This window comes from Myotis nattereri (assembly GCF_964212035.1).
Source record: "Myotis nattereri genome assembly, chromosome: 14".
NCBI classification, from domain to species: Eukaryota; Metazoa; Chordata; class Mammalia; order Chiroptera; family Vespertilionidae; genus Myotis; species Myotis nattereri.
Window position 1 is genome coordinate 15,214,753 of NC_138089.1, and position 16,752 is coordinate 15,231,504.

Consider the following 16,752-nt stretch of genomic DNA (forward strand, 5'->3'; position numbering starts at 1 on the left):
AAATATTTGACCTTCTTAACAAAGATGGATAGACTGAAACTACACACCATGATATCATTAGGTTGTGGAGTGACATCATTATTCATTATTATACGGAATTAGGTGAAGTGGCAAACCTAATAGAAAGCTATTATTTGTGCAGGGAGAATAGCTCCACTGTCCTTGTCATTCCAGCTCCTTAGTCAAATTGAAGATAAGATATGTGTATTTATTTTACTTTAGAGAAGTGTTAATAGCATAATCTTAACAAATGGAACCAATTATAATTAGTAATTTAGTAAATCAGATCATATAACATACTTCAAAAGAGAAGTTGATGTATTATAAATCTAAAAAATGAGCATTTTTGGCATTTCTGGGATTGTTTCATTTTGATGAATTTGTTTTTAATTGTGTAAAACTTCTATAGCACAATATATGCAAAACTATACTTCCAAATAAGAGCTGAGAGATGCCTTACATTTAAAGCAGTATCTTTTTTAAAAAATATTTTATTGATTTTTTTACAGAGGGGAAGGGAGAGGGATAGATAGTTAGAAACATCGATGAGAGAGAAACATCAATCAGCTGCCTCCTGCACACCCCCCACTGGGGATGTGCCCACAACCAAGGTACATGCCCCTGACCGGAATCAAACATGGGACCCTTCAGTCCGCAGGTCGGCGCTCTATCCACTGAGCCAAACCGGTTAGGGCTAAAGCAGCATCTTAAAGAGAATCATTATGCTGACCCTCCAGGTGTGCACAGATCCTACCTCCTGTCTATGTTGCCAGTCAAGCCTTCTGGGAGCACCGTCACCCTGCTCTCATGTGCGCCGAGGCGGCAGAGCTGAGCACTTGTGACAGAGAACTTTTGGCCTGCAGAGCCGGAACATGTCCTACCTGGCCCTTTGCAGAAAAAGTTTGCCGACTCCTGCGCTAAGAACTGTTAAGTGAGAACATGAAATCATGCACTGGTTCATTTCAGCGGAGTGTCCAGGTGGCCCCAGAACCCAGAGCTGCATGTGGGAGGCTGGTCTCCCATTCCAGACCATCAGCTTCCTCAGAAAATTGACCATAGTTATTACAGTGTGCTCACAGGAAAGGATTGAGTTAGTTTTGCATGGCCTGGTTTTAGAATGGTCTTGCCTGGAACTGTGATAGTCTAGATCATCCTGAGATCCTCCACAGCCTTACTGTATAGCTCTGTGTAGCACCAATACCCAGAAAACTGTGCACATGAGGTTTGATCATGACAATGAGAATAATTTTCCCAAGATATAGTTCTAGAAATGTGGCAATAAAAGATTTACATAATCTCCATCAAATTTGGGAATTAATTCTGTGTTTGTTTGTTGTATTGTTAAATTTTTTTAATTTATTTTATTTCAAATATAAAAAATATATAGGGAATAATGTGGCATAGACCTATGTGCCAAACACATGTAACATATTTAACAATTTCCATATGTGCTTCGGATTTTTTTTAAAAAGTAAAATGTTATAGGTGTACCCCATGTTCCCCTACCCTCTCATCCTATTCCTCTTGCTCTGTTTTTGGAGCCGGGTTTCTCAACCCAGCACCATTGGCACTTGGGGAGAAATGCTTCTTTCTTGGGGGGGAGGGGGTGGGGGGGGGCGGGCGGGAAGCTCTCCTGTGCACAGTGGGATGCTTAGCAGCAACTCTGGCCTCTACCCAGCAGATGCGGTAGCATGCCCTTTCCTACTTGTAATGCCCAAAAATGTCTCCACGTATTGACAGATGTTCTTGAAAGGCAAGCTGGCTGACCCCCTTTGAGTACCACTGCTTTAGAGGTGTTCACTACCCTGAAGTAGTCTGTTTCCTACCGGCTAAGGTTTGCATGTTTCTTATGTCCCTGTGACCCTACAAAGCCAATAGTGTTGCTTCTTTTACGTTTCATAGTGTCCTTCTGCACATAATCCATTTCTTTCACTCAGCATTGTTTTTCAACTATAGCCACATTGATAAATGAAGATCTAAATCTCTCACTTTTACTTGCTGTATCATATTCCATTCTCTGCATATGTGACAAGCTATTTCCTATTCCCTTTGTTTAGACTGTTCTCCGTTTATTTTCCCATTAAGAGCATGCACAATGAGCATCCTTGCTTGTACCTCCTGGTGCACTGGTAAGTGATTCTCTGTAGAGTATTTACTTAGCAGTGGAATTCCTGTGTGGAAGGTTGCATTTCTTCAACTTTGGAGAGCAGTTCTGCATTCCCAATCAATGTTTACATCAGTTACCACTCCCAGCAAGGTGTGGGAATTCCCCTGCCCGTGTCCTCATCATCACTTGGATTAGTGGTTTTTTAAGTGATTTCTAATCTGATGGTTATAAAATATTAGCTCACTAGAGGCCCGGTGCATGAATTCGTGCATGGGTGGGGTCCCTCGGGGTGGCCCTCAGGATCGGGCCCCAGCTCATACCCCCAGGCTCGCAGCCCCATAGCCCCACAGCCCCACATCCCCCCTGTCACCCCACCGTGGCCTGGTGATGCCCCCTCACCTGCTCCACCATCCCGTCTGTGGAGTGATTGATCTGGGCCGAACTCCCCGCTGGCTCCCTGAGCGCCTGGGAGCTGGCAGCGGCCCCACCCCCTGCTGCCTCCGCTGATTGCTGTCTGTGGGATGATCAGCGGGGCGATTGGGCCCCTGCTTGCACCCACCTTGGCCTGGCGCCGCCCGCTCACCTGCTCTACTATTCCACTGCAGGTTCTGTTCTCGTCGGGGCCCATCTGGGCCAGTAGCGCCTTCACTGCTGCCTGCTGCCAGTGCTGCATCGACGACACCCGCCATGTTCCACGCCACCCCCTGGTGGCCAGCACACGTCATAGTGAGCAGTCAAACTCCTGACCGAACTCCCGGTCAAACTCCTGGTCAAACAATTTGCATATTAGGCTTTTATTATATAGGATTATCACATTAATTTTCATTTCCCTGATTATGAGTCGGGTCAAATATTTTTCATTTGTTTTCTGGTTGTGTCACTTGCCTGTGTGTATTCTTTGCCCATTTTTCCATTCGGTCCATTTTCTTTCCTACTAATTTATAATTTTGTATTTTCTAGGTTCAATTCCCTTTGTGATTTTATGCATTTCAAAATATATTTTGATTTTTGGCTTGGGTATTTATGTATGTGTGCACATTTTGATAATCAGAATATTTTATATTTTAATGTAGCTAAATTTAACATTTTCATCCGTAGTATCTACGTTTTGGATCTAGTTTAAGAGATTTTTCCTAGTCCTGAGGTCATAACAATATTTTTATAATATTCTCTAGTATTTTTATTTTAATATATGCCCTGACATCATCTATATATTTTCATGTGTGGTGTGAATTATGAACCCACTTTTCTTCATACGGAGAACCAGTGTTCTGTCCATTCTTTCCCCATAGTCTTACATATGTGTGTTCATCTGTTTCCTGCCTGCTCAAGATCAATTGATCTCTTTGAGTTTCAATTATGTATTGCTTTGATTACTAGGAGTTTAAGGGTATCTTTATGTATAAAAGGGTGAGTCATTCCTTACTTTTCTTCACAGTTTTTGGCTGATCTTCACCCTTGACTCAAGTGATTTTTTTTCCCCCATCATTTCAATTTCTGTGGAAAAACCCATTGAGATTTTTTAAAGGAATGACATTGAGTTGGTAGATTAATTTAGGGAAATTTGGCATATTGGTGATATTGGGTTTCTCCAACCGTGGACACTATATAGATCTCCATGGTTTCTGGTCTTTCTTGATTCTATGAAAGAATCAAGTTCTGATGTCAGTAAATGACTGAGATTTTTAATTTAAATGGATGTTTGTCACTAGCTTTTTAGATTGGAAAAATTAGACAGTGACACATTTATTTACCTCATAAACAGTAAATACAAAGCCTCACACCCTTTTTAAATACTTTTGGAAACTGGAAAAGAATATTAGAAATGGAGGACTTGACCATTTCTTGTTTATGGGTACACTTAGTTGAAGTATATTTGAAACATTATGCTAAGTGAAAGAAGTCAGACACTAAATGTCACATATTATATGATTGCATTTAAATAAAGTGCCCAGAATAGGCAAATCCATAGACAGAAAGGAGACCAGTGGTTACTGGGGGCGGATGGAAGGAATGGATGGAATGGCTGTGTATGGTGCTGGGCTTCCTTTTCAAATGATGAAAACATTCTCGAAACAGTGGTGAAGGTTGTACAACATCATGGATGTACTAAATGACACTGAATTGACTTCCAAAAGGGTCAATTATTGAATGTTATTACAATTAAAAATGTATTTGAACATATTTTTTTAATGAAGAGAAAGGAGTCTTAATTTTCCCCACCCTACCCTCAAGAAACAATATAAATAAAATCTCAGATATAATCCTAAGTCTTAACCAAATGCCCTTGACCTTTTCTTTAAAGAGATATCCATGTTGAGCTTCTAGTGACTCATAAGAACCTAAATTTCATGCTCCATCCAACATTCCATCATGCTTTTAAAGAAGAACCTAATAATTTGCTCTTGAAATATTTTTGAAACTCAATTATTTTAAATACTTGGAATTGTAGACATAGTCATATCTCTCTTCATAGTACTTGCAGTTCAATATTTATGAGTTTAGAGGTATTTTTTCTTTATGTCCACATTTAAAAATGCCATTTTATAAATGGCAGTAAAATAGAGCATTAAACTAAAATTAATAGGATGATGTTGAAGGTGTGACCTAATTAAAATGCAAATGTAAGCACACTTCTTTAAAATCGAGGCTTAGATACTCCTCAATAGTGAGACCATTGCTTGTTGATAATTTGATTTGACAGGTTCTCCTCACAAGTTCATTGCTTTCACCTCACAGTGTGAGCAGATATTGGCTTGCCTGATAAGATGAGAACATTTAGGCAGATTCAAGAAGCTTAAAATGAAACTTAATGAGTTGTGATCTTTCTGGATATATGCATATCCTCCTTATTAGAGCAATTTGAAAAATGCCGGCCAACTACAGATTTCTGCATTGTTGAATCTAAAATTCACACCACAGGCACTTTTTGTTCTTATATCTTTTTTCCTTACATCAATTTTATGTTCCCTTTACCTAAAAATACCCTACTTCCTCTACTCTAAACTCCAGATGTTCTTTCTAAAATCTTCTTCTGTCTTCTCCTCAATAAGTAACTACAATCTTCTCTGAATTCTCATTTGATTTCTCCTGGCTCTTATCCATTTTACCCTATTTTATATTTTTGTGTGTACGTATATCGCGTTATTTATTTAGATAATTAGGTTTTTAAATTCAGGAATTATTCCCCCAGAACAAGTACAGATTAACTGACAGGGTCTCAAAAAGAAATTGCTGCAGGAGCAAAAGATTATGTAAATGTAAAAGACATGTAAGGGTGCAAATAACTAACCTAAAAATTGCCATCATTCATTCAGTAATAGTGATTATTGTACATTTACTAGTTCTTCCAGCCAATTCTTGCACTTTAAGATTCTTACACTTACAGAATCATGACTTAGATTCCTTAATTTCCCAAACCATTGAGATGACTCCCAAAGATGAGTGGTTTTTATTTTATTTTTTAAATTGACATCCCATTTATTGATTTTTTAGACAGAAAGAGAGAGAAATATTGATTTGTTGTTCCACTTATTTATGTATTCAGTGGTTGATACTTATGTGTGCCCTGACCGGGGATTGAAACGTAAACCTTGGCGTATGGGGATGACACTTGAACCAACTGACCTACCCACCAGGGTGAGTGTGATTTTTCTACTAAACCTTCAATGCTAAAATGTGAGAATCTGTTAGTTATTTGATTTTGTGGCCATAGACAGATATCAACATTTTAAACTCTGAATGTTTTATTTCCATATATCCACTGTTGTTTTTCTATTTTTTAAAATGTTCTTTTTTCTCTATACATGCATCATGTGGTAAAATTCATTTTAGCCAAAAATCTGCGGGAAATGGAGATTTGAATACAATAGGTTTTTAAAAGAATATGTCAAGCAGTGAATGAAAATAAGTAGGACACTTTATGTTAGGGAATATGACATACCAATTTCCAAGAATATTTATGTCAGGCATGTCAAATTCCACCAGTATCCTTTGTAGAAGATAATAGCTTTGAGGAAGATTGTTTTGTGTAAACAAGATTGGAAAGTTCTTTATTGGAAATGAAATGAAAGGAGGTTTTAAACTAACTGAACATGTAATGCAACTTCAAGAAACCTTTTGTGTTTTAATATAGCCATTAAAGCAAATATTATTGTAATGGAACATTTAGTTCTGTTTCTATTGTAATAAATTTTAAGGAAATCAATAATAGCATAAAGATGAAACTGGTAGTCTACCCCAAATATCTCAGTACTTCTGTAAAAGCTTTCTTATCTCAAATAGCTGATGGTTACAAAATTAAATGCATTTAAATCCATGGCTAAAGTTGATTAAAATATCATACAGAACCAAAGCAGTCCAGCTGTAGATGTTCATTAAATTGACCATTAGTAACTTGTGATAAAAAGGAATATTATTGCATTCATAAATTTTGTATGCAGATTTTATTAAGCTGGCATGTTATAGGAATTGATTGTCTGACATCTTCTGGCTGTGGCTGAAGATAATAGTATTTTATATGCATTTTCTATAATCCAGGAATTCTGATGGGCTGTTTCTAGCTCGTTATGTTTTTGTTCTAGTGGGTATTTCTTTTGCCCGGTATACAATTAGAAAATATAATTATGGCTTTCAGTATGAAACATTATAAGGTTGGTTGTGTCAGCATTTCTATTATAACCTTGCTTTTTTTGCTGAGAGAGAGAAGAGAGGAGAGTGTATATAGAGACAAGAAACTACGGATCAGTCTGGCTGACTCTATCTAGTGGCGCTAATGAATCATTTCCATTTTTTTCTTGAAGTGTAAATACACCCTAGTTTGCTATTGCTTAATTTTAAGGTCATGTTTTAGTAAGTTATTGTTTGCCTTACATATTTAGTAAGACTTTTAGCCTGTTTCTAATGAACAGCTCGGCACCGTTAAATTCTGTCCACTTACTGTTGACCTACCATCCACTTTGAATCGGTAGCAATTCTGAGTTTGGAAATGCAAGGAGGGCTTGCGAACAGGTATATTTTCAGGTTAGGAGATTCAGTTTATTGCTTCTCAGCATATCTCACTTCTTTTCCTTTGCTTTGCAGTTATCTCTTGTTTTCAGAGGTTAAGGGTCATGTAGCACCGGGGCCACAGCATGGACCTGGTGCCAGATGCTTTGGGTAGAGGCCTGTGCTTGCTCCCTGTGCCAGTTAACATCTTGCTACTTGTATTTGCACCTGTAAATTAGTGTAGTGGTAATACCTGCCCTATAGGGTGGTTTTGAGAATTAGTTGAGTCATGTGAAAGGCGAAGAGCAAAGAAAGCACTCAGTGGTAGTGCCCATGTTAGAATGTTAGTAAAAGAGAGAAGAGGGGAAACATAAATCTAATCGTGTTTGTTACAAAATCAAGTGAGAGGATGAAGGCACCACCTGAATTTCCTCCATGTTCAAGTCTGCTAAGAGTGAGAGGTTTTAGAGAGACACCTGGCTTTAGTATTTATGGTTTTTACCTTAGGAAAATTAATTCATCTCTCTAACCCTGAGTAGTTTCCATCTTTAAAAAATTTGGAATAATTAGGGTAATGGGTTTTTAGCAATAAATGTTACTTTACATTTGGAAATAAAATATACATCTGGCACACAATTTGAGTTCAATAGCTGTTGGCTCTTTTTATGGTACCCATATCACATTTTGTTACCTTTTAAAGTGGGAGTTTTGGGGGGAGTAGTAGTGGTGTGTAATGTAACATTCCCCCTGCCCCCTTTAATCACTAAATGTTATGAAAACACTAGCTTACCACCTCTTTTTTTGACTTTATCACATACAATCAAGTAAAATGGACTAACACCATATTCTGTGGCTCACAAAAGCATCCTATATAATAAAAGGGTAATATACAAATTGACCCTAATGGTGGAACAGCTGTGAACGACTGGTCACTATGACATGCACTGACCACCAGGGAGAAGACGCTCAACACAGGAGCTGCCCCCTGATGGTCAGTGCGCTCCCACAGCCACAAGCCGGGTTGAAGGCTGTGAGCGCAGCAGCAATGGCGGGAGCCTCTCCAGCCTGCTCAGCAGCTCTAAGGATGTCCAACTGGTGGCTTAGGCCCATGGGGAGCGGGCCTAAGCTGGGAGGTGGACATCCCCTGAGGGCTCTCGGACTTGGAGAGGGCGCAGGCTGGGCTGAGGGATTCCCGCCCCCCCCCCCCCTCCCGAGTGCATGAATTTTCATGCACTGGGCCTCTAGTTATAAATATTGATCATCTTAGCCTGTGAACACCAATTGTTAGTAGAATATTGTCCTTTGTGTTGATTTGTTTATTTCAGAGTTGTAGAACTTGGCCATGTTCCTATATTTTGAAATTAATTGCCTATTTTTGTCAAAAGTAAATTTATTTAATGTTAAAGCTGGAATAGTTTACTTCTTGCCACTTATTTGATACTCAAGGAACAACCAGGCCCAGCCTGGAACAGAGCTTGCTCAGATAATATCAACTCCAAGCGGATGACTTTGGTTTGTGCCTGGGGAATTTGAAGTAGAAGGAATTCCTCATACTTTTTGTATGAGGAATGGCCATGCTATTTGTGAGCATGGCCATCTTTTAGTGATAAAAATAAGCACAGGTCTTCCTTCTAAAGATGGGAAAAAAATTAGGCAAGCTAATGAAAATTAGGCAGAGAGCCCCCAAATTAGCATATTTACTGCTTCTCCTTTTGCAGTAATAGTTTAACAGCCTGTTATGTGACTTAGAAGTGCACAGAACCTTTAGAACATGCAGACATTCTGGTAGGCCTCATGGCGGAATGGTGGGAGCAGTTGGGAGTAATTAGTGGTGGCTTTAGTTAATGTTTGTGGGGTCAATGCACATCCTATCTGGGCCAAATAGGTATAAACTAGTGTCAAGAAAACTTTAATTCGATCTTAGTTTTCATGTTCTTGTTTAATTCGGTGTGTTTTTTCAAAATTCAAGCATAATAAAAGGAGTTTTAACCAATGCTTCATTAAATTAGTGCCTGGAGCCAGGATTTTGATAGTTTTCTAAAAAATGAAAAGTACAAGCACATGCTTTCTAATGAGACCATATATATTTTTATGCCTAACGGTGATTTGCTACCTACCTCAGGTGCAGCTTGCGTTTGATTTTTTCAAATTTTCCAATCGGGATGCCTGCTTCTGAGAAAAAAAATATAAAACAAGTAGGTAGCATTATGTTAGAACTCTGTTCCTCTTCTGGAGAGAAATAATTAATGGTGACATTTACTTACAGGAAGATAATAAGACTCATTTTTCCCCCTAAGAAATGTTATTTATTATGCATTGTGACAAGGCCTTTATTTATTTCTTTTTCTAACACCCCTCAGCTCTGTTCAGGCTCTCTCTTGGGAATCCCAAGCTACTAGATACCATCATGGAAACCCTCTATGCAGCAGAAGAGTGGGCTACATGAGATAGAACTGAGATTGTCAGCTGAAGGTGTAATGGACTCTGTTCATTTGTGGTCGTTCAGACTATTCAGAAAAACCTTTGCAGTTATGTTTTACATAAAATCTTGACACAGAATTTCTACCTTGACTTTATTTCCAGCTGTTTTACCTGGTCTCTCTTTAGATATTCTGACCTATTGAACTTGAATGTAGGAGTTAAGTATTTTTAGGTATTTGTGACCAACAAAACAATCATTATATATGGAATAGTGAAGCTTCTGTTAGAGAAAGTAAATTCAAAAAGTTTTTTCTTCTAAAATCTTTACACAATAGCTATTTGCTATGTTTTCAACAAAACCTCTTTCAACATCTAAGATAACCTCTCCTTCATGTTTATTTAGAACCTACACAGTATTTATTTGTTCTATAGCAGATTGTTTAGCTGGAGAGTTTCCTGAATACAGGACTGGAGCTTGCTTATGAATGCTAGACAGCACAGGGCAGTGGAGATTCTCTTTGGTCTTAAATATTGGCTTAAACACAGAGGTTATTGAAATACTAGAGGCCCAGTGCACTGGTGGGGTCCAGCCTGGGGGAGGAGCCGTGGGAGGTTGGCCGGCCAGCCCCACCCCCTGGTCAAACTTCCAGTTGAATTCCAGGTCCAGAGGACAATTTGCATATTAACCTTTTAGTATATAGGATTTCTGCTCTGCTGGAGTGACTCAGTTGGTTGAGCATCATCCTGTGCACTGAAATGTTGCTGGTTGATTCCCGGTCAGGGCACATTCCTGAGTTGTAGTTCTATCCCTGGTGGGAGCATGTATGGAAGGCAACCAAATGATGTTTCTTTCTCTCCCTCACATTGATGTTTCTCTCTCTCTCTTTCTCTCTCTCTCTCTCCTGAACCCTCTCTCTCTCTCCCTGCCCCCCTCCTCTCTCTAAGTATCTCTTTGGGTGAGGATTTAAAAATAGTTTAAATGTTTCTGTTGTACATAGCTATTGCCCTGAGTTCCCAGGAGTGCCTCCTCCCCTGTCATTCTAGCTGTCTTGGGCCCACCCCCAGACCTTCCTGTGACCCAGCCCAGAGAATTAACCTCGGGCCCCACAGAGGGCCTCCAAGGCCCCACCCACTGCAGCAACACTGTCAGCTTCCAGGTGCCTTACACTTTATTGAACGTTGCCTCTGAATGGCATTATGATGCATGTCAGTGGAATAAATATAAGGTCATTTGGAATCAGATGCAAGGAACAGTATCTTTAGATCTTGCTATGAGGTTCCCTAAACTGTATAGTCTAAAATAAACACCAAATCGCAGCAAACATGAGCTAGGGCTGGGATGACGCTACAGTACCTAAAACACTGCTAGAAACATACCAGGACTCAGTAAGTATGTCACCAGACTGAGCATCTGAAATACAGTCTTTTAGCTCAGTCACTAAGACTAATTGGCTGTTGTGGTTGCCAGATCACTTAACAAAGTTCATATTTAAGTCAAAGGAGACTTGCACTCTATGCTTTGAGCAGCTCTGGGGCCTTGTCAGAGTTTTGTTCTAGCCTTTCCCACTTTCATGGAACAGTTGCATTTAGCCTGCAGAATGCTGGCTCCACTGAAGGTGTTGTTAATAACCCAATGAAGAATCAGGGGTCCTCAAACGTTTTAAACAGGGAGCCAGTTCACTGTCCCTCAGACTGTTGGAGGGCCGGACCATAGTTTAAAAAAAAAACTATGAACAAATTCCTATGCACACAGCGGCGGCAAAAACACCCGGCGGGCCGGATAAATGTTTTCGGCGGGCCGCATGTGGCCCGTGGGCCATAGTTTGAGGACCCCTGCATCACTTGGTATTTTCAACAGGCACTTAGAAGGTCCATCCAGATTCCTTTCGTTTTAGTTAGAGAAATAGATTTTCTGGGTAATGAACTTAAACTCTGTCACTTGGTTATCTCTTTGAGATAGCAGGAGAGGGAACATGATGATAGGGGGAAAGCTTGCGGGATAAATCTCTTGGTGTTAAAGACCTCATCATCTCTGACTTGTCAGACAATGAACCTCACTGGGGACTCGCTATTTTGTACTATGAAATGTGACGGTGAAGTGTTTTGAATTGATGATAGGCTATGTCTGTTAACGAGTTTGAAATAGCCAGGTGCCACGGGAAACCCTAAACATGAAGTAACTGAGAAGTGAGTGAATATGGATCGCTGTAGCCTGTGGAAATATATAACTATCCCTATTCTTTTCTACACTTCAGATCTGCATTTTCTCCAAACTATCTTGAGAAAATCTGACATGGGAAGTGAAACTTCCAACTGTCTTCTGGCAGAAACTGGACTTCTTTTAGCTTTTGCTTTCATGGGTGGATCCCTACTTGGATAATATTTCCACCTTTAATGCTTCTGACTCTGAGCAGTGATTAAACTAAAAATGATAGTAATTGTGAAATTGCAGGAGCCAACAAGAGTCAGCTCATCATTCTGCTCTAAGTAGCTTCTGCAACCTGCTTGTGTGCCCCGTCATGGAGCTCTTGCATTTGTGTCTCCAAGTTCTGGGCAGGGTGTCAGTGCTGGGAGTGTTTGACTTACCTAGTTATATGTGTTACTTAGCCCCTTACTAGCTGGGTCTTCTTGGTGAACTCATCGACTCTTCCCAGGGCTTGTTATGAGGAGTCAATGAAGTAGAATCAAAAGAGATTAGCCAAGGATCTGGCACACAAAGTGCTTAGCAATTTTTAACTCTCATTTATCATTTACCAAAATTTATGGTGAGCCAATTTGCTTGCGATGGAGTTTGTTTTTGTCCAACTCAGTCACTCCCAATGTTTCTGAAAAATTGACAATCTGTAGTTGCATTTTGTGATATGTCTCTGAAAGCACATTAAACTAATTTTGATTTTGAGAAGTTGTAGTAGCTTAAAAAAAATAACTGGTGATAATAATGATTTTTCTAATACCAGACTTGGACAAGATAGTTATGAGACAATTAGAAATTTGAACACTTCTTGGATTGTTGAGAGAGAGAGAGAGAGAGAGAGAGAGAGAGAGAGAGAGAGAGAGAGAGAGAGAGAGAGTATGTTAAGTTGAAATTTTCTGACTATTTAGATTTGGACAATAGAATGGTGGCTCTCAGGGGGTTAAGGGAAGGTAAAGGGGGTAAGGAAAGGGGACTAGACTTTCGGTGGAAAGCCCACAGTAGAGTATATAGATGTTGTATTACAAGTCGTACACTTGAAATTTATGTAATTTTATTGATCAATGTTACCCTAATACATTTAATTTAAAAACATTATATGATGACTGTGATTTGCTTTCAAATAATATGGGATTGGGGACCAGATTACAGTAAAATTAGTCATGAAACAAGACTGGTCATGAATTGACTGTTTTTACAAAGTTGTAGGCACATTAAGATTTATTTGCCTATTCTGTCTATTTCTGTATATGCTTGAAATTCACCACGATAATTGGAAAAAGAGCTACGTTAGAATACATTGAAACCTAATTATTATTACTTGTCATGATGAGCATATTTATCACAAGCTTTGTATTGGCTATAACTAGGTAACTAGGGCTGATTAGATGGATAAATTGGCTGACGGGTAATAGCGGTAGAAAGTGTGTAATAAATGAGAAAAAGATCCCTGTCGTTGTCATAAGTTGATCCAAAATATGTGGTTAAATTAAAATGCGTTGGTAAAGAGGCATCCATTGGAAGATAGTCTGTGTTTTAAGTTATCTTTTTTGGAGAAGTGTTTTCACTTTGTTTATCAAAGCACATTTTTGAAGCATAAAATGGTTGATGTTTGAAGTTGTTAGGATTTACAGCATCCAGAATATTACCTTAAATAATGAAAGGAGGAGACCTCAGAGCCTGCCCCTCTGACCTATAGATCTTTAGTTGTCACTGAAAGGACTGACTGCCCACTCTCAGGCCCCTGAGGAGATATCCTTCCGACCACTGCGTTTGCTGATGGATCCGAAACTGACTGAATGATGTTTGATGGTGGTCAGCTTTAGGGGAAGTGGTGCAAGGGGTTACACTTATTTGTGGTGCATGAGAAATGTATGCTTCAAGGATCAGTTCAGTTCTATCTCTTTGTGACCCTCAATATAATTAGATTATGCTTTATAAAAATACATTGCATCTGCCATATGGCATGATCTTTCTTCCTCTCTCTAATAAAAAAACAAGGCAAAATACAACTTCTGATTGGAAATTCCAGCGTCAAATCACCTATTTTTGTTTGATACACTCTCATGTTAAGTGCCCTGGAAATATGTGTCATGCCTTCTGTCATACTTGGGGAGTTGCACCTTTTTCAGTTCCTCCTAGAGCAGAGGGCATATATCCGTGTATAGCGCCAGGCATTGTAAGGAGGACACACTCTAATGGGGCACAGAGGGTCCTGGCTGTGCTGCTCAGGTGGAGTCTCAGACAGATGCCAGGGGCTAGGTGAGCTCCACTGGACTCGCTTTACCTTCAGCTCCTCAGCAGACTTTGTTTCCTGGGATCTCACTGCCGTTATTGATCATAGTTTTGGGTCTGTATATAAAAAGGTGAAAGATCTCTGGGTTTCTCATTTTTTCAGAGAATTTCAAGGCGTTGGATTTTAGGGTCTTGTCTATTTCATATATTTATTTATCCCCCAAGTTTTCAATGTATTTTCTGACCCCTGCATTTTGAATCAATTGGCATTACAGGCTTTGCAATTTGAATAAAAATATTGGCCGGCGCTCTTGGACACTGTTGCATGGCCCTGTAACTTTGATGTCAGTTAAGGGACAAAGTCATATTTCCTTTCTTCCTTGGAGAATCAATAATGTGGTCGTACTTGCAGAGACAGGCGCGTCTGAACCATGGGCAGGCAGTACATTATTTTCAAATCTCTCTTCTCCCAAAGGCCCCTCAAGTCTAGTCCTCTTTGACAGTTTCATCATAAATGTTCTGCAGTTTTGTTCTCCTGGGCAACCTTAGAAAAGTTCCGTGGAAAACAGTATAATTAATACAGTGCCTTTTACTGGATCCTGTCTGTTATTCCCAAAGCAACAGTTACATTGCATTTCATTTTAATAGCACCCTCCATGGTATGTGGCTTGGACTTGACATGTGGTATGATTATACTCTCTGTGTCATTGGGAATTTTGATCATGTCTTATGAATATTTTCTCTCTACCTTCAGTATACTCTGTTGTTTCTTTTATTTGTGCATTCATTCATTCAAATACAAAAAATGGAGCACCTGCTATTTGTAAAAACATTTTGCAGGGTAAGTGAAGGAACGTGCCACAAGTAGGGGGAAATGCTATATGTTAACACCTGTGGTGTAGTGCCTGGTACATGAATGATGGTGGTTTTAATGACACTCTCCTTGCTGCTGCTGCTGCTGCTTTTGTAACTATCATCATTGTCATTCTTCCAATGTTTTTTGCCAGATCTTATTCTATTCTATTGTTTATATAAAGTATGTGTTCTTTGCTCTAAGAAGCACTAAGATATGAGGTGATCAGAGTTAGGTAACTTGGAGGTAACAGCATTGTATTAAAGCCTAATATACTTTCAATAAATGAAGTTCATTACAATTTGCTCATCCCTTTACCTTTGAATTTGTTGACTAAGATTATTCCCTGATATATCTGCCAGGACAGGACCCAGGTCATTTAACCAGACTGTTATGAAGGGCCCCACCCTGCAATCAGACTGCCTGGGTCAATTCCTAGTTCCCACCTTGGTAACTGTGTGGCCTTAACTCTCTCTGTCTCATTTCTTTATCTCTAAGTGGGGCTCATGGAACTAAGACTTGTTGGAAGGATTACATATGATAGTGACATCCAGTGCCTGGCCTCTCTTAAGCGATCAGTATCTCAATGCTGTAATTTTTATTGTTGCTCTAACTGCTGTTATTACTATTATTTGTTATTACTTTGTTTCTGTTACCATTATTATTCTACAATGAGGGCCAATTTTATGCCTATTACTCAACTAAGAACCTCTGTGCTTTTATATGGCATGTACTTCCTATTTTCTGAAGTGAGCAAATAGAACACCAACCAGACCAAGATAATTCACCTTTCGTTCATAGCATGAACAGTGTGGAAGAAGGCTGCTCTCTTATTGGAGAAGTTTGGGTGAATTTATTGTTGGTTTTAGATTGATCTTAAAATCAAACTCTGAGCCTCCTGCCCTCCAAGATAAGAATGTTCAGTATGTCCTCTCTTTGGTTCCTGAAACACAATGTATGTTCTGTCTATGGTTATGTCTGCATGCCTATAATGATTGCTAGACATAAAACTATAGTTGACCTTTTGGCATAAAATCCCTCTACCAGAATGACAAGGTATGATTTTTTGCAGTAATTCTGGAATGCAAAATTTTATATGTAATATTTTAACAATAGTCCTGCCTTCATTGTGTTGTGCAGGAATCTATAGTAATTACTACATAATGGGGTTAGTGTGATGTCTGGCAAAATAATACATATTCAAAATGCATAAGCTAATAATAACCACATCGAAGAAGACTTAATAGAAGATATAACTGTTAGAAACCGAAAGACAAGCATACACACTCAACTCCCCTCTCTGCAGCTCTCCTCAAAGAAAAGGAGTGATGGCAGGAGAGGAATGAAATGTTTCCTAATTCTCCTAGGAGCCTTCATTTTCTGCAACAGCAATTTTCCTGACCTTTGTTGTGTTTGAGGTTGTGTGTACAACATTCTAACCAATTAAAATGCATTCAGAGAAGAACTGAAAAATATTGCAACATGTTCTAAAATCCTCAAACAGTTAAAATTGTTTCTCCCCCCTCTATGTGTTAAAGAAGGACTTCCTTTTAACATTTACATATTGCTTAATTTTATAGGGGGAAAAAACCAGAATGATTGAATATGATATCACAATAAATTCCTTCCTTAAAAATACTGAACTATCTATGTATAGTTTGTTTATGGTGATGCTACTGTTTACCTGAGCCTCATGTCCCTGGAAAATAGCAACAGATAAAGAAGGAAATGCGCTTTATGTTCAGGGAAAAGGCTCACAAAGAACCACTCTTGCTCATGTGGCTTAGATAAGACTGAGGAGGCCGCTCTAGTGCACCAATGGCAGGGCCAGGCACATACCCTCCACAAGCTCCTTTGCTTTTGCCTGAACCCTCTGACCAAATAATTCCTAATTTAAATTGACCAAACGTGACTCCAGCTTCTCTCCTTCTCTCAGGCCCATGAACTTTGGCCGACCCT

At 39.2% G+C, this 16,752-nt stretch overlaps 1 protein-coding gene across 1 annotated transcript in view; it reads left to right on the forward strand.

The window, feature by feature from the left end:
- The window catches only part of FHIT (fragile histidine triad diadenosine triphosphatase), a 951,724-nt gene that overhangs the window by 264,528 nt on the left and 670,444 nt on the right, over positions 1-16,752 (forward strand). The gene's annotated exons all lie outside the window — the stretch shown is intronic.